Source organism: Aulonocara stuartgranti (genome assembly GCF_965226115.1).
Source record: "Aulonocara stuartgranti genome assembly, chromosome: 6".
Classification (NCBI taxonomy): Eukaryota; Metazoa; Chordata; class Actinopteri; order Cichliformes; family Cichlidae; genus Aulonocara; species Aulonocara stuartgranti.
Genome location: NC_138944.1, coordinates 22,273,046 through 22,292,639, shown reverse-complemented (window position 1 = coordinate 22,292,639; position 19,594 = coordinate 22,273,046).

Here is a 19,594-nt window from a genome sequence, read left to right as displayed (position 1 = left end):
ATAGTGTCGCAGCGAGTAGAGTGAGCCGTGTGGAAATATTAAAGGAGGATCCAGTCGCAGGCACTCGTGAAGGTGAGGTGGTTTATTGAACACAAAATGCAAATGGAGAAACAGACTCGACACTGAGAGACAGACAGAATATAGCACGTGGAACCTGAACTATACTAAAAGTGAGACACAACCGAAGAACAAATCCTTAAACATGAATAAACAGAAACATAGAATTCTAATAATAATCAACAAATCACAAAGGTAACAAAACGATCATTCAAGAATAAACCAAAACATAATAAGCTCAACATGCTGGGTCGAACCGACCCAGAACCGTGACAGATAGAAGTAGTAGGATGAATTCTGAAATGTACTGCACAGGGTTATACTCTCTGCTTGGATTCAGCCAAATGTTGCAAAACTGATCGAACAGCAGTTCACAGTGCACATGGATAATGACTAAAAGCTTACTGCAACAGCAACTCAAGAATTTCTCAAGGCAAAGAAACAAGATTTTGTTCATTGACTAAGTCATCTAATCTCATAAAAATGGAGTATGGTTTTCAGTTACTGAAGACAAAACTGAAGGCAGAGAGGCCACACAACAAGCAACAGTTAAAAGCAGCCCTAGTAAAAGGCCTAGCAGAGCGTCTCAAGGGAGGAAGCACAGCATTTGCTGATGTCCATGGGTTCTAGACTTCAGACAGAGGGTTTCCATACAAGTATTTAAAACGGTCTGTCTAGCTATAAAAATGGCTTTTAATACCTATATAGTAAATTCAAACTATCCTCTGTAGTGGGGAACATAGTAGAAAAACATTGTGTCATTGTCCAAATACTTGTGGCCCTATCTGGGCTGATACGTGCTGAACAGCTAAAAATAGAATGACATTGTCATGACATTGTCTGGCTCATTAATAACTTATCCCGTATACTATGTACTTTTCAGAAAAGTACATAGTATAATAAATTAAATATATCCCATGATTTTTGTAGAAATGCTTTAAGTAACAATAACTTTAAGTAAAGATCTTAACTAACATCATTGTTTTTTGTCCGTTATCAGTCTCTCACGTCTTAGTGGAGGTGTTTTGGCCCTCCCTTCTTTACAACATTGCTTCAGTTCATTGAGATTTGTGTGAATTTGTTTAGGCACAGCTCGCTTAAGGTCCTGCCGCAGCAATTTAAATGGTTTGTGGTCTGGAGGCTGGCCATTGGAACATATTGATTATTTGGGGTTTTTTCTGTTGTAGATTTGTTGCTGTGCTTGGGTTTATTTTGTTGTGTTATGACCTAATTTGGGACAAACTTTAGCTGTTGGACAGGTGGCCTCACATTTGTATAGTTTGGTTTACAAAAGAGTTCATGTTCCATGACTGCAAGATGTCCTGGTCTTGTGTCTGTGAAATCAAAGACAAATCATTCGATCTCTAAAATACTGCCTAGCAGCTGCTGGTGGGCATCAAATAGGCTTTATTAGCAAAACATTTCCACTTTGGTCCTGTGTGTCCATCATCACAGTCACTTATGTTGATGTAAACCAGATTTCTGACATGTTTTTCTTACCGCTTTAGTAAATCAGACTCGTTCTAAATTAGCGGGCTCCCTGGCTGCAGTTGGCATACTATTTACATACAGCCACACCCCCATTCTCAGATACTGAATGACTTGTTTTTCAGCTTGTCAAACACATCTTGTTGTGCTGACCCTTTGTTAACTTATATATTACGACACTAAAATTGAAACTCCCACAGTTTGTTTAGATCCAGCTTTGTAGCCATCCTGCCATGCTATTTTAGAAAGAAGATCCAGAATGCTACAACGAACTGCCAGCACATTGGCTTTTATAGAGGTGTTCAAACTAGCTGATGATCAGCTAATCAAGTGTTTTTGAATAGCTGCACCAGGTTGCTACTTACCCTTATAATTCCCATGGTAGCAGTAAGAGCATACTTACGTTTTCATGTACAGCTTTTGGCTGGGTTTTGGGTAGAAAATAATGATCCAGTGTAATATGTGATATTTTATAGTTCATGTGAAGATGTATGTAACTAATTTTAAGATGTGCTAAACATCAGATGTTTTTTTGTAATATCCTGATACCAATGGTGACTTTTTCAGAAGGGCAAGCAGAGATGATGAACACCCCTTTAAGAAGAAGAGTAAAATTTAACTTTTGTAGTGATCATCAGTAAACGTTAATAAAATATCTATGCTAAAATATTTTAGAACAACTACCTGTGTGTGCACGTGTTGATGTGGATGTATGCAGGTCTCCATGCATTGCATGTACAGCCTCTGCTGTTTCTGCTTACTGCTTATCAAAAGTAACAAAGGTTTTGGTCTGTCATGAATTTACTCGCAGAGTTACTTTTCATCTGCATCACTACTTAATAACTGAAATCTCATTTAACACTCTACAGAAGAACAGGAAATATTACTGAAACGAAGCAAAGAAATCAGATATGGGCCCTACCAGACTGTATTTGGAAAGTCAAAGCTCTACACTATAGAAAATTGGCTACAAGTAAATAGGCCTGCTCATAAGTAGCTAATCAGGAATGCATGTGGCTACTTGATTTAAAGGTGGGTTGGGATGGGAAAAATGTAGGTTTGGATATCATGCATCAAAAAAATGCATTTTATGTTTATTCAGTTTATCTTAATTTATATATGTTTAATATTTTGATTGAAGGGGGCAAATACTTTTTCACAGCACTGTACATGCCCATTTTCATCCAGTACAAAACCAAGTTATGGGCAATGTACTCTATAGGAACATGAACACAGACATCACAGGTGACAGTTTAGAGAGAAGACAACTCACCAAAAAAACAGATTGACCTTATTCCTCCTGTTAGAATTCCTTATATGCTGAAAAAACATTTGAAACAGCTGCAAGTTGTGTGTGCAGTCCTAGCAGAGGACAAGAAAAAAATGGCACCAAAAGACACAGACATTACTATTTTACAAATGCTAAAAAGAAGCTCTTGGACCACTGAGTCCTTTTACTGATGCACTCAGTGGTGAAAGGCTCACAACAAATGTGGATGATACTCACATGTCTCAGTGATGAAGAGGATCAATCTGTAGGCTTGATGGAGAGATGAAGGGTTCAATCAAAGAATCAAAGTAGCCCTATGAGGGCAGGGAGTTGCAGCTCTTGTTGGATACTGCCACCCACCAAGATCCAAAGTTTAAGGACAGTTTTATTGTACTAGAGGATGATGTAAAAGAAAGTCTCCTGCAGAAAGCAGGGAATGTTGGTGCCATGTGTCAAGAGTTTACCGTAAAAAAAAAAAAATCCTAAAAAACAGCAATATTCCAGCAGCTGGGGCGCCAAAATGATACCATAAAATAACAGAAAATAACTTTCCTATGAAAATACAGTTTGTTGCACTAATTTTACATGGGATTTAGCCTTTTTCAAGTGCTTTTAAACATTAAATTAGGAACAATTTAATGTGATTAAACAATGAAATTACCTATAAACAAGGTCAATGAATGTGGCAATATGAATAATAATACTTAAATGTACAGAAATATACAGTTAACAGTTGGTTTAAATAATAATGGACTGCATTCATATAGCGCTTTATGAGACCCTCAAAGTGCTTTACAATTCTACTTTATAATTCCCCTCTGGCCATCACCAGTAGGTGGTAGGTGAAGTGTCTTGCTCCTTTCAAACACACAAAGAGAGAAGAAAAAGCAATGACAGCCCATCAGCTAAAGCTGAGCTCTCCACAAGTGATAAATTAACGAATGAGCTACTGGTGTAGAGCAAAATGCCAGAACTCAGTGTTGAGGAGGATCCACTGACTTTGTGGGAAACCAGTGAGACCACCACAGCTCCCTGTTTTCGCCAGAAGGTATAGCTGTACTGCTACAACAAGCTATGCTTCTTAAGAGTGTTCAGTGCTTCAGGGATTATTGTCAGTCCAAGACTGACCAAGAACTTTGATATGTTGGTGTTCATTTCTAAAAAACCTTGAACTGAAAGCTTTGGAAAAACAATCCCCAAATCCTTCCAGCATATATAACAAATGGTTACCCTACTGGCACATAACCTAAATCCTACTGTGTTATGTTCTGCACAGTTATTGTCTTTATGTAAAACATGACAACAGTAATATATCTGTAAGGCTTTCCAAAAACCTTCAAGTGGTAAATAAAAAAGTTCAAAATGTCATAAAAAATAATACTATTCATAGGAATTATTGCATCTTTCCATAATTGGTGCAGCACTAATGTTGTTATTTACAGAAATTGTATTTTTTTAATACTCAGTGTATTTTTAATCCAGTAGTCTATGCTTACTGTGGGCAGTACATTAAGTACCTGCTCTACACATTTGTTAATGTCCTGTGGTGTGAAAAAAGTTCATAACATGCGGTGATTGTGCATCTCTTCAAGTAAAGACAGGTTACGCTAAAATTTTGTGTGATCAGCATACTGTGCATGGCTAGACATGCCTGTCTATGTTGTAAGTGCCAACTTATATGTGGAGTTGTAACATGAAAATATAGTAGAGCAGATTCAATTTAAGCATATTCAACTTATGAATCACATAATAAGAATATTAACGCATTAACACATCAGCTTGACTGGAGGGTCATCACCAATCATATTGGCCATCGTGGAACCTTGACATTGAATTCAACCTTCATAGACACCACTAGTCGTAGTGTAACCATGCAGGTGGCAAAATGATTGAAAATCAATGGAAAATAGTGGAAGCATTATTGTGGTTTTCAAAGCATTATGTCTGAGAAACACAAGAAAGTCTTTCCAGATGTCCCATTATTTGCAATAATTCCCCAATCCTAACAGTTACCCCCCAAAGTACTGCATCTTAAATATGACCACAAGCTGTTTGTTTAGAAGGTGGTTTCATGTTACTTCTTTTCATCCTGTAAGAAAAACAGTTGACTATTTGGGTGCATAAACCACTTTATAACTTATTCACCATAATAATGGGAAGTCCTCAGTTCAAACAAGGTCTTTGCATTTATGTATGCACTAGATGTTATTAAGTGCAGTCAAAGTATATTTGTGCCTTTTTATGCAGAGATTTATGCAAACATGGTATTAGATCAAGCACGTACCATAAAATGTTAGAAAATGTACAGCCTTTTGCTTTATAGCTAAATCATGCCCTCATGGGATATTTGTATATTGATTTTTTTTTTCTTCACAGAACTGTGAAATTTACACAAAAAAGCAATTTTTCATTGGAACTTACAAATTGTAATACAGTACTGACAGCTTTTTAGCAGGGATGCCAAACTGAATAATATGTGAGGGTTGCATGGAGTTTTTCGAGTTAATTGTTAACATTTGTCAGTCTTATAAAGGGAACCCTGCCAGGATATTCTAACTGGTGTTAAGCACCAGTGATGTCCTTCTGCAGTCTTCATGCTCACTTGAAAAATGGAAAAAGATTCTCTCAGTCCAGTTTTTGCTCTGTGTGACTAATAACTTTAATCAAGCCAATAACTTAATGCTTTGATGAGCCTTGGAACACACATCAATTACTATCTGCTGAGGTGGCTTGTTTTACAACTGAGGTGAGAACAGCAATTTCAGTCACCCAGCTAACTGCTATCAATCACCAGAGGTGAAATGTTTGAACTTCCCCTATGAAACTACATGATGACAGTTAAATGAAGGCTAGGATGATGGTGGATATGTGTAATTGAATTTCTCCTCCAGACTGGGCCAGCACTGAATCATGGGCCCTAAGAAGTGCTTGTGTCAAATTTTAACTGATTGAAACTGAGAACATGTCCTAACTTTCAGAAGGCACTCACAGGCTTGTAATTCATCTGTTGTATTTACATTATTTTATTTCTCATTATATACAACATGCTTGTTAGTGTTAGTGTTTTTGATAATGTGAGGCTCAATTAAATGGTCAGTACCTCCATTCATCTGGATTAATCTGGCATTTTCAGCAAGTGTTTAGTTTCTGAATTATTGCTTGTAAAAACGTCAACTAGTAAATTCATGTAAAACAAGCTGAACCATAATTTCATCAGATTGCCTTATGATGGAATTGTTCATCTAAACTTAAAAGATGACATGTCACAAAGTCTTAGGACTATTTACTAGGCACTTATTGCACTTGCCTTTTTTCGTGGGTTTACCACAGTGGATGGTTCTGCATGTTAGATTTGACAGGTCATACACCTGATGTTCTTCTCTCTGTCCCCTTTATTCCACCATGGGAACAACATTAGGACTACACTAGCTTTTAAAACCTTAGGCTGGAGTTATTTCTCACCTACATGTACCCATTACACTATGGGAAAATTAGCCTGATACCATATTCTAAAAATGCACCAGAGTGGAAAATTCTGTAGGTGATCTACTAACAATGTGCTAATTACACAAAACAAAGGCACAGACGATTCTTTTTAATAATGAGCAGCATTCCACCAAAAGCATGGTGATACACAGGTCCCAGCACACGATTATCCAGAGGAGAGCTGCGTTATTTTGTACTATACTTCTGCTTAACCTAAAACTTTTATGTGACAGCTGACTTATAATACATGTAAAATGGTTTAGATTCTAATTCAATTAGATCCTGGCCTATTTGTTAAGGAATTGTTAAAATTTATTCTACAAATCAACATATTTGGAAATAACACAAGATACTTGATTTTCAACAGATTTTTAAATATGTTATGTACTAACGTAAAAGCTCTGCGTTTGTGTACTGCTGAGAAAAGACAAAGATATTGTCACTGTGTAGAAATGTGACTAAAATCCTTAAATATGGCAACATGCTCAACTTGCTGTAAAAAGTAACTGGGCAGCGTGTGAAACAACACTCAGCCATGTGCATGTTGGGGATTCTCCTCCTCCCTCGAACTATTAATATATAGCTCAGTTCAGCTGTGTTTCATCAGAATAGCAGGAGTATGTGGGTTTTTGCTCTAAACACTTGGGGTGAGGAGGCACAGCGTTTTTAGTGCCATGCTCACAAGTTTGCCAAAGCTTTGACATTGCAGCAATTATGAATTTGTTCCTAACTCTTTCTCTCCAATTCCAAAGAAGAGAACATTTCTAAACAAAAACCTTACTAAATCATGTTTCTGTAATCCCATTGAATAAGCTTTGAAAGGAAACCACAAACACATAAACAATAAGGCCAGCTGCAGAAAACACCTGTGTCTATCTGTGTCTATGCTTATGTGAATTGAAACTGACACTGAACCTCTTCAGTAAATCTCAAAATGTCAAAAGAAGGGCTTTGAGCATGTAGTTAAATCTGGCCCTTGGGTCCCTGAAAATTCAAGCAAGTTCAGAAAACGGTATGCAGCTAAGTAATGCACCTTTGGCATCTCAGTAGTCTGTTACTTACCAATAAGGTTCTTAGTTTGATACACCTAGATTGCTCGGGCCTGTCTGTGTTAAGTTTTTCTCCTATTACTGTACCTGTGTTGATTTTCAGAAGGCATATGTGTGAATAATTGGAGATTTTAAATTGTTATTAGGCATTTTTGAGAGTGTGTGGTTGTCTGACTCTGTTGAAAGACAGGGTTTATCCTGTCTCAATGTGTAGCAGTTATAGATTGGTATGATCAGAGCTTCTATATTAGAGCTCGCCAGCTGCTAATCACCCTCTACTGCTATCTTATTGTATTCTCCTAATGATAAAATGAGTTCTAGTTATGTATAAGAAGACCTATATGAGTAGGAACACAATGTGTACTACATAAACTGTTTGATCTCATGTTTATTTTTATCCAGTACGATCCCTACAGTGCCTACGGTAATGGTTGCATTGCCGCCAGAAAGAAATTCTAGACTCTTTCTCATTTACAATGATCAATGTTTGACCTCCCTGCACCATGCTGAGACGGTACCACCTCATCTCTTTCATCCCTTTTCCCTCAGCTCACAGCAAAGTAATAATTTTTCCCCTCCAATTAATTCATCCACTGACCCCCTCCTCCACCCATCCCTCATCCTTGGCCTGTCTCCTTGAGCTCCAGGGCCTGATGAAATGAAAACTGTTTCCAACAATTATTTTTTTCCCTTTTCTTCGGTTATAATCTCACCTCCATTTCCCTCCCCTTTCCTTCCACAAGCCTCGACAATTAATAAAGCTTCTCAAGCTTGTGGAAAGCTTCTCACCTTGACAAATTATGACACTCTTGGGGGTAAGCACATTATCAAACCCAGTGTTTGTTTACATAAAAAATACAGTGTGCATAATTTTAAAAGGGTGAAGGTTTCTCCAAGTTTGCAGAATACATATTTAATTTAAATTTTGCGAACTCATCTCTCTTTAATGTTGCGATAAAACATGACATGTTGTCCCTACAGAGCTGTTTAATGTGAGCATGTCAGAACTCTGAAACAGCAGTGCAGAAATTAAATTCAGGTGTGCAGTTTTGGCAGTACTGTTTTTTTAATGCTTTAAAAATTTGTCAATTTAAAAGTAGGTTTTCTGAACGGAATCAATTCTAACATATAATTAATAATATAATTAAATGTGAATATACATTAATCTCAGACACTAATTTCACCTATTGAACATCAACTGGTGAAATCATTTTTTCAAACTCATTATTTTCTCTTAAGACTTTCCCCCCAGGTCTTTTGTGACTGTTCTTAAGTCTGAGAGATGTGAGACCAAAACAAGTTAAAGCAAAGGTAGAGCTTTGCCATATTTAAACACAGCAATATATTAAAGGTACAGTGTGTGCAATCCCACTGCTTCATGTTAGCGGATTGTAGTCAACCAAATTCTTCTTAGTGATGCCACCCAAAAGTACATAACCCTAGATACAGGGGCCGCTGTAAGAAGGCTGAACTTGTTTGCATGCCATTGCATCTGGCAGAAAATTTCATTAAAAAGAAAAAATCCAACAGTCAAACAATAGTGGTGGTAGTTTCATGCATGGGGCTGCTTGGCTGCTTGGAGACCTGGTCAACTTGCTGTAATTTGATAGAATCAGAATATCCAACCATCAGATAATGCCCTGAAATTTGAGCACACATGAGTTATGCAGCAAGAATCTAAATGGCTAAGAAAACAAAACAAAAACAAGAATGAAGGTTTTGGAGTGGCCTGTTCAAAGTCCAGAACAGGCCATAAATAGGCTGTTAATCTCTGAAAAGGATTTTTCACACAGCAAATGTCTAGTTGTTACTACTATTGACATTTTGTGGTTTCATTTTTATGCACCACACTAGGTCATTATTAAACTAGCAGCATTTGTGTCAAATGTCGTGAGTTATTTGCAGATTTAGTCATTAAATCTTCTCCTGAAATTATTTTGCAGACTTAGAGTTTTTGATTTGCCAAATGATTTGATCATTTGATTTGATTATCTGGTATTCCTATATTCAGCCTCTTTTTGAGAGTATACTCAAGTAATAATACCTTTTTGTTATTAGTCTGACATATGTTTGCCTTTTTTGTAAATCTTGTCAGGTTTTTAACTTGCTAGGTTACCTTTTCCTGTTCATGTTGTCTACCTCAGTCCAAACTGCAGCTCAACTCAGTGCTGAGCAAGGTTATTATCATCAACGAAAACTAACGAAATAACGAAAACTAGAAGTGAAAAAACATTTTCGTTAACGGAAATAAACATAAAAACGAGACTTTACGAAAAAAGGAAAACTAACTAAAACTGTAATGAGTGTTCACAAAACTAACTAAAATTACCTGAATTTATAGCAAAATTGTGTTTAGTTTTCGTTGATGTGTGTGTGTCATACAATAGTCAAGGGTGAAAATGAAGTTTAGTTTCCAGGTTTTTTTCTTGCTGTCTAATTATGCCAGCAGGTGGCCAGTACGTTAGTCGAGTCGTCTGTGTCGCTGCTCCGTCCACGCGCAGAATCGTGTCAGGAAAAGTCGGGAGAAAGCGCCAGAGTCCAATTTGGGATTACTTTGAATATGACTGTGTTTTGGATAAAGCAAGTGTCTTGTAGTGGAAAGAGACAAATTATGAGGGACATTTCTAAAGGGAAAAAATCCCACAAACCTTAAAGTGCACTTGAAAAGCTCACACAAGAAGGCTAACCTAGCTTACCTTGAGAAGGTAAGGGAGCACACTCAACCCTCATCCCCAGAAAACAGAAGCTAACCCCAGGCAAGGCAGCATGATGCATCCCAAGACAACAGGACTGGGATATCTACATAACTGTGTGAGTCAATTGCCTTCAAAAAGTTTATCAATTCACTTGAACCAAAATTACAAACACCCGGTGCTGCAAGAGTTAATAGTCTCATTGGGGCCAAGATATACATTTTATAGTTGCCTGGTATCAATGGTTGTTCATCTGCCCTAATTTATTTATTTATTTATTTAAAGAACCCATAGGTGGGAATGTGAGTTGTCAGTCTTTGTGTGTTAACCCTGCGACAGACATCGACCTGTCCAGGGTGCAGGGTATGGTAGCTGGAATAGCAACATACCCAAGGATAAGCAGAAGAGCATGACTGATATGATGAAACTGGGATTTTGTTACACTTAATTATTGCAAACACAACTAAAACTATAACTGAAACTAATCAAAACTAAACTGAAACTAAGGATTTTCAAAAAATAAAAACTAAACTAAACTAGCAAACAATTGGTAAAAACTAATTAAAACTCATATAAAATTGAAAATCTGAAGTCAAAACTAAATAAAAATAAAAACTAATGAAAATTGCAAAACTATTAAAACCCTGGTGCTGAGTCACCCAAGTGCCCTTCAGTGCTTGAAATAATATAGAGATAAAAGAAAGAAACATCTTAAAGTGAAGCACCCAATTATTCTTAGATTTGCGTTTTGAAAACCATCTAGACAGCAAGTATATCTGTAGACTTTCATGAAGAAGCTTAATGTCACACGAAATACGTAAAAACTTGTGAACTATGACAACGTTGCATTTCTTTTAAACTATCAAACTGACTGATAGTCAGAGCAAAGTCCCAAGCATCCTTTTCCTTGAAAAAAGAAGGCATCATTATGATAACTATAGAATGCTAAAGAAATACAATATGCACTTGAAAGTCTTGTGGTAATTAAAAATATAATAAAAAATGCACCCAGCCTTATGTAGTGGTTTTGTCCCCTGATTACCAATGAAATGAGAGCAAAGGATGTTACCCTCTATGGCATGTTGTTGCCCTCAGGCAACAAACCACAGTTTTGGTTATTGCACTACCCCTTAAATGTTTAATTTATTTTATTATTTAATGACATAAGACACTTCACTGTTCAGTAAGGATTTCTCCAACCCAAGTGGAGAAATCTTTTTAGAATACAAATCCACATAGGATGCAGTGTCAGCCATTGTTAAGGCTAATATCAGTCATGAATGAATACTAAAGGAAGTGTATTTGGTTATTTAAATACACAACATTTTTATTTAATTTAGCTACTAATGTAACATTTTGGGGTTTATTGCCTCAGGCCAACTTTATGCAGTTAGACCACTTTTCTTAGAGCAACACTGATAAAGCATTACTTCCAAACTCTAGTCTAGTGCTTCAGTATGTGTATTATATTGTGATGGGGCACCAATATCTTCTTATACGAGGTAGATGGTTACAATGATAGAGTAAGGGAAATAATTATTTGATCTCCTGCTGAATTTTTTTTATGGTAGTTCAATTTTAACAGAGAGACAAATTATAAAAAAAAAATACATAAAAATATAAATTGATTTCCATTTCATGTTCCCCTTTAATCCAGCCTGAAATCTGGCTCCCGCAGATTTAATCAATTGATCAATTGCAGATACCCCTTATTGCAAATTATAATGTGTACAAAGCAGACCTCCCTATAGATTCTCTTCTATTTGAAAATTATCCACCTTCATGGATCATTTAAGACAGACTTGAGAGCTGTCAAAGGACAAGATTGTAGAGCTTTAAAAGGCTGAAATGTGCTGCAAGACTATCAGGATGATCCTTGGTGAGAAGGTGACAACTGTTGGTGTGATTATTCAGAAATGGAAGAAAAATATATTGACCATCTTTTGGAAGATGGTCTCTATTAATAAATCCAATCATTTTACAAACAGTTTTCATTATCTTCTATTACAGTGCCTGTGCCTTGGAATATACTTGAGGTGCAGATTTTCACAGGATATGCATTACACTTACCAGTGTGTAAGAACACGGGTAGTTTGTCACGAATTATGTGTAGATTACAGAGTTTCCATGCCTGTAGAGGAGACGTGAAGTGATTGAGAAGGCTACCTGCCTTTGCAAACGATTCCTCCTAATTAAATGCATGGATGGCTGGAGAAATGGATAGAGTTTGTGGCATACTAAGTATCCCTAAGCTCATGAAATTACAAATGTATCCTGTGGAATCCCAAGCAAATTATTTTCAAAGTGTGATTAATGGTGTCTGTCAAACACACACACTCCCACAAAAGAAAAATCAATTTCTAGCCACAGGCCAAATGCTCTACACAATTGGGGGTGGAAGGTTAATGTATAGAAATTACACTCCAGAGTTAACATTAGCACACTACCTTTGATATGTGTCCTAAGCAACCATGACAAGAACCAACAAAACTGTATTAATATATTTTGTTTGCATTTTAAAGGAGATCTAAATTAAAAGAGGCACAGTTTTAAAATATATACTGTATATAAAAAAAAGATTAACAAATGATTAACAATCTAGAACAACCTACAAAGTTAAAGTTTACACTAAAATCTGATCTGATGTTTTTTATCATTTATCTTTACTCGAGTAAAAGTAAAAAAGTGCACGCTCTGAAATGCACTCCAGGTAAGCAAGTAAAACGTTGCTCCTTGAAGGATGACTCTAACATCTATTTTAATGCAAAGGGAATGAAAACTCAAAATAAATTATGTTGCTAGCATCAGTATAGAATAGAAGGTTGATCAGCTGAATTGCTGGTCCTTGTGGACTTACACAACTGAATTAAAGCTATCTTGACTGATTTCCATTCCCTATGCTACAGCAGTATAATCTATATCCAGCAAAGTGCTTAACTGTAACTTCACCATAGTACTGCAAACTAACCTGTTTATCCTGCGCAAAACTACAAAAGTATTTTCATGCCACACTTCAATAACACAAAGTTCTTATAGCTTAGTTTGCAGGATGTTTAAAACATAAAAATACCTATCAAAACACACTATATACAGATCCAATAAGTGATTAAAAATGATAATACATGTTGTTTTTAAAGTTGGAGTTTATAGAGGGTTACTGAGCAGTCCTTACCTTTAAATATAACCCCTCTTCTTCCTCTCCTGTCCTCTCTATTCTTCTTACAGTGGGGCAAAAAAGTATTTAGTCAGCCACCGATTGTGCAAGTTCCCCCACTTAAAATGATGACAGAGGTCAGTAATTTGCACCAGAGGTACACTTCAACTGTGAGAGACAGAATGTGAAAAAAAAATCCATGAATTCACATGGTAGGATTTGTAAAGAATTTATTCGTAAATTAGGGTGGAAAATAAGTATTTTGTCACCTCAAACAAGGAAAATCTCTGGCTGTGCCAGACGTGTTCCGCTGCTGAAGCCAGTGCATGTCCAGGCCCGTCTGAAGTTTGCCAGAGAGCACATGGATGATACAGCAGAGGATTGGGAGAATGTCATGTGGTCAGATGAAACCAAAGTAGAACTTTTTGGTATAAACTCAACTCGTCGTGTTTGGAGGAAGAAGAATACTGAGTTGCATCCCAAGAACACCATACCTACTGTGAAGCATGGGGGTGGAAACATCATGCTATGGGGCTGTTTTTCTGCCAAGGGGACAGGACGACTGATCCGTGTTAAGGACAGAATGAATGGGGCCATGTATCGTGAGATTTTGAGCCAAAACCTCCTTCCATCAGTGAGAACTTTGAAGATGAAACGAGGCTGGGTCTTCCAACATGACAATGATCCAAAACACACTGCCCGGGCAACAAAGGAGTGGCTCCGTAAGAAGCATTTGAAAGTCCTGGAGTGGCCTAGCCAGTCTCCAGACCTCAACCCCATAGAAAATCTGTGGCGGGAGTTGAAAGTCCGTGTTGCTCGGCGACAGCCCCAAAACATCACTGCTCTCGAGAAGATCTGCATGGAGGAATGGGCCAAAATACCAGCTACTGTGTGTGCAAACCTGGTAAAGACCTATAGTAAACGTTTGACCTCTGTTATTGCCAACAAAGGTTATGTTACAAAGTATTGAGTTGTATTTTTGTTATTGACCAAATACTTATTTTCCACCCTGATTTACGAATAAATTCTTTACAAATCCTACCATGTGAATTCATGGATTTTTTTTTTTCACATTCTGTCTCTCACAGTTGAAGTGTACCTCTGGTGCAAATTACTGACCTCTGTCATCATTTTAAGTGGGGGAACTTGCACAATCGGTGGCTGACTAAATACTTTTTTGCCCCACTGTATATATTTCTCCGCCTCTCAGTGATGTTAGCTCTCATTCGGACCTCTCCCTGGGAAATATAGCAGCTGCACACACAGCACACACAGTTTGTGTGTTTACTAGTAGAAATGTTGCATTTGAAATGAATAGTTTAAAAAAAAAATACATTACCGTTCAGCTCGCCCCTCCTTAGTAGGGCTAGCTAGATACTGAAGTACCGTGACAACAACTAACAAGCACGTGCACTCCTTCCACTTTAACTCCCAGTATAAACGTAATAAATAATACAGCTGAACCTAAAGTAATGAGCCTGTTTGGAAAATGCAAGTAAAAAGTACAGTTATTTTTGTAAAAGTAAAACTTCTATTTATCTATTTTGGTTCCACTTCAGTTAGTAAGGATTATCAACAAATATTTCAGTACATGCATTTCAAGTTTGAGAAAGATTTTTTTTTAACATTTTGAACAAGTTGATCTCTACAGATCTGATTAAGCTGATTACAGAAAGACACCTTGTCCTCAACCTCAGTGTTCCCTCGACTCCATTGTCCAATTAATGACTATTTGATGTATTATCTTCTTTTTGCTTGTAGCTGATGACCTGTCACTTTTAACCAAGGGCTGTCTGGGCTGTCAGACCTGGGATTTATTTATTTGCTTGCTCTAGACATGAAGTCCTTGGACTCCAGAGCACTCAGATTTTGCGCAAATGCCTTTGTTTTATTTTGTGCTATAAAAAAGTCCTGTATGTCAGTGTTATTGTGAGTAGTGATGTGCAATACCACTGATTTCATTTCCGATCCGATACCAAGTAATATTCAGTGTGGTATCGACGATACTGATCCGATACGATACTTTGCACAAAAACTTATTTTATTTATTGTATCTCAAAGTATAGCATCATAATGATTACAGGACATCAGATTTCTTGTTCTTATCACTTAATAATGCAGAGCTCATCATATAGAAATAGAAAAACTGAAGTCGTGCACTATTTGAACACCTTGCCTGCCTGCATCACTAAAGGACTCCATGAGAGACGTCTGTCTCGCCCTAGCAGCACCTGTCCCTCTCCTCCTCTTCAGTTCACCTCAACATACGCTCGTCATATTCTGTGATATGATTTACTCTGAGGTGTTTGACAAGGTTAGTGATGTTGCCACAACCATACATGCCAACCCTGCTGATTTTTCCGGGAGAATCCCGAATTTCAGTGCCCCTCCCAAAAATCTCCCAGAGCCACCATTCTCCCGAATTTCTCCCGATTTTCCACCCGGACAACAAAATTGAAAAACCATATCGCAGAATTCATAGCGCGGCTCAGCCAATTCCAGTCTCCACCAATGGCGGCACTGACTTAGTTTTAATATTACTCTTATTTCTCTTTCTGGGTTGCAATTTTTTTTTTTTTTTAACATATTTTCAGGTGAGAATGCAGCTGTGTAAACTTCAAATATCTGAGCCGACCGACACATTGTCTTCAAACCCCCGCAGTCTTTCACTACTCGGGTTAAACATGATAAATAAGTCACTTTGATAACCTAGAAATGTTATTGTTTGGCTTTTTCAGCGTTTTATTTGTTAGTGAGTAAATCGGTTTGGCTGAGATTAAAGTTATTAGATTAGATTAAATTAAATTAAATTTAACTTTATTAATCCCTCGGGAGGGTTCCTCAGGGGTTTTCACACAGCTGAATAAACGTCAAACAGAAAACTAATTAAACAAAGTGTGAGACGGTTTACGTCAGCGCCCGGTTATATATTAGATAGCAAGGAGCAGACGGCAGTTTCACTGCACCGAGGGAGCTCGTGGCGTATACCCGGCTTTCTTTAGACCGCGAAGGCCGGGTCCTCAGGTGGAAGCAGCCTCTGAATTTGGACACCCCCGCTGTTTCCGGGCCGGCCAATAATAACGGTGACATTTAACGTATTTCATTCGATAAATGAACACTGTAAAATGTATTTATCAGCCATTGTTGTGAGTGCGCACGCCAAGGGGCTGCAAGACATTTATACAGCCGTATTTCGCACATGACTATGAAAGGCGGAAGAGGAAGTAGTTCCTTTGAATGTAGACAATCCGAATGTTATAGTTTCTTTCCACTGTGTTCCTGTTAATGATAAACTACAAATTTACCCCAAATTACTAAAATATCGATATTTTAATGTGAGAATCGATTCTAGAACATAAATGATTGGTATCGGAGGAATCGATATTTCAGGATCGATCCGCACATCACTAATTGTGAGGTTTTTTTCATATTCCCTGGAAATTCATGCGGCTACTGCATTGAATCAGGGTAGACACACTTTGTGTTTTACACAAAACTGATAACTAGAACAGTTAGGTGCAGAAAGATGGGAAATAATAATGCAATGGATTTATATAGCCCTTTTCAAGGCACCCAAAGCGCTTTACAATACCACTATTCATTCACTCTCACATTCATACACTGGTGGAGGCAGCTACAGTTGTAGCCACAGCTGCCCTGGGGCAGACTGACAGAAGCGAGGCTGCCATAGCGCGCCATCGGTCCCTCTGGCCAACACCAGTAGGCGGTAGGGTAAAGTGTCTTGCCCAAGGACACAACGACCAGGACAGAGAGCCCAGGGATCAAACCGGCGACCTTCCGGTTACAGATGCGATTCCCAACCCCCTGAGCCACGGTCGCCCTTTAGATACTGCATTTGAAATGTGAAATTGGCTGTTATTGATTTGTAAAACAAAATTTCACCAACATTTCATTGAAACTGTTATTCTAGACAGCTGTTGTGCTTTTCATTCCTAACAAAATAACTCACCCAAATGTAGAAATTTACAGCACAGCAAGTGTAACTGGTGCTTCTTTATGATGAATTCAATTATTGTTCAGTCAGGGGGTTCAGTGTCTTGCTCAAGGACAATTTGACAGCACAAGCGACTGCAGTTTTGACCTTTTCCCTGTCCATTATGGGATTGTCACTTTAAATACTCGGCCCTGCTGCTGTCGATTAACTGATGCTCTTCACAGCTTTATTCAGAGCTGTGTAGTTCTTTGATGCAGTGAAATGATAGTGAATTGTTATCTTGTTATCCTATATAACCAGAGGCAGGACCTTAATTTATCATGTACTCTGCTCCATCACACTCTTCTTTATCTCACTTAACTGTTATGAAGACATAATTCTACTGGAAAATGCATAACCTGGAAGGTATTCCGTAGTAGTCCTTTTTATGTGTTTGCGTTCAGGGTGTAATTGCTCATTTGATACTTGAATATGACTATAAATATAATGAGATCCTGGACCTGACTGAGACTTGAGTCCAAATGATCTATATAAGCAGAAAGTGCTGACTTAGATTCCTTTTTATTTAGTTTCTTTTTTTAAACACTTTTCTGTCATAAAAAGGTTGGCAAATGCTTCCACTTTAACTATTAGCCAAGCTCTATTAACTCCCCATGCCACCAAAGCCACAACCAGAATATTTTCACTGTGACTTCTGCTTACCCAAAATTGACACATTACTTTTTTTGGCAGAGACCTGAGGTACCTCCTATTTAATTACCACTTACAGACTGTAGGTTTGTTTAGGCAGTTTAGTCATTAAAGCTACTTTGTAATATATTCCATATAATAAAGCCAATTTTATTTAAAACAATAAAAAACTCAGTGTGTATGCACTTTATATAATGCTGCAAAGAAAAACATGAACCTCAAATGACTAAATGAAAAAAACTGCAGTGAATTTCTATGCTTTGCCTAAATCCATTGGTGTACTTTTCTTATTTTTTATTTTTATTTTTTTTTGGGGGGGGGGGGGGGGGGGTGTAATAAATTGGAAACAAATCTATTTCAGCCAGGGCGGCAGAGTGGTGAAGTGGTGTAAATTCTCGACTGACAGCAATAAAGTTCTGGGTTCAAACTTGCTGGCTGGATAAGGACTTCATATATATATTCTTGTTATGTCTCCACATATTTTGGTTTCCTTTTACAGTCCAAAGACAACTTGAATTTTAGTTTAACTTGTTCATTTAAATTTTCTTTAGATGTGGATTTGAAAGTATATGATTGTCTGTCCCTCTGTGTTAAGCAGAGGGTGATAGGCAGGCAACTTGTCCAGGATGTACCCTGACCCCCTATGATGAATGAAATTCACCATTACCTGACGCCTCACTCTTCACTGGATAAGCATTTAAGAAAACTGATGAACAGACGTAACTATAATATTTTTGTTGTTATTATTATTTGTTTTTACTCTAACAAAGTCTTGTCTTTCTTTCTTTTTAGTGTACACACCTAGCTAAATAGTAAGTGAAAACAGAAGCTAATGGCTAAGGAAGTGTGTTTAAAAAATTAGGACATGACACTGAAAGTAGTCGTGAAAGTAGTAGTAGTAGTGAAAGACAAATTAGATGTGTTGTTACTGCCTCTTAATTTGGTATTTGGTGCTCTATCAACTTAGAAGCACTATGATTCAGGTTCAAGAGAATGATTGGTCAGAATTTCTTGACTGTGACAAAGAAATAAAGATAAAGGATTGTTTATCTTGGAATAAGAAGACACGTCTAATGTTGGAAATAGTCCATGTTCACAGATGGCTGATTGTGATGTTGGAGAAATATTTAGGGAATTGAAAATTGGTGTCTGAAAACATTGAAAGGTTTCCAGTCAGACAAAAGCCTGTCAAATTCATCCTACTTTCATGAGATAACCGGCTTAACCTACATTTATATTCAGACTGCTACTGAACATTCAGACTGCAAGCTGTCTAAAAAGGTTACATATCTTTATACAGTATCTACAGGACTGTACTGTTTATTAAGATAAAATGGGCTTTCTACAGCTGATATAGTTTTTTTTAAGCCACTATTGATCAAAAAAAAGGACTCTGCAACCTAATTTATAGCAACCCATTAATGCCATCTTTTCCATCTGCCAATCCTAATAAATTAACTGCACGGTAAGCCAAAAGCCTGTATCTTCATTCTCCATTTATCTGCTTCTAATCCTTGATTGTTTCTTAGTGTCTGAGTAAGCATATGTATCCATGGCCACCAGATTTGTCTCCCATTTACTTCAGTATCTTATTTTGACATGTGGGGGTCTACTGATCCTAGGACTGAATGTTTGACTGAAGTATGCAATTTACTTTTTATTTGTCATTTGCTTTGTTGTGACATATATCCAGTGGAGAACTAGTTTTTAGAATAAGTTATGTATGATAAATTGTTGACTGATATGAGTTAA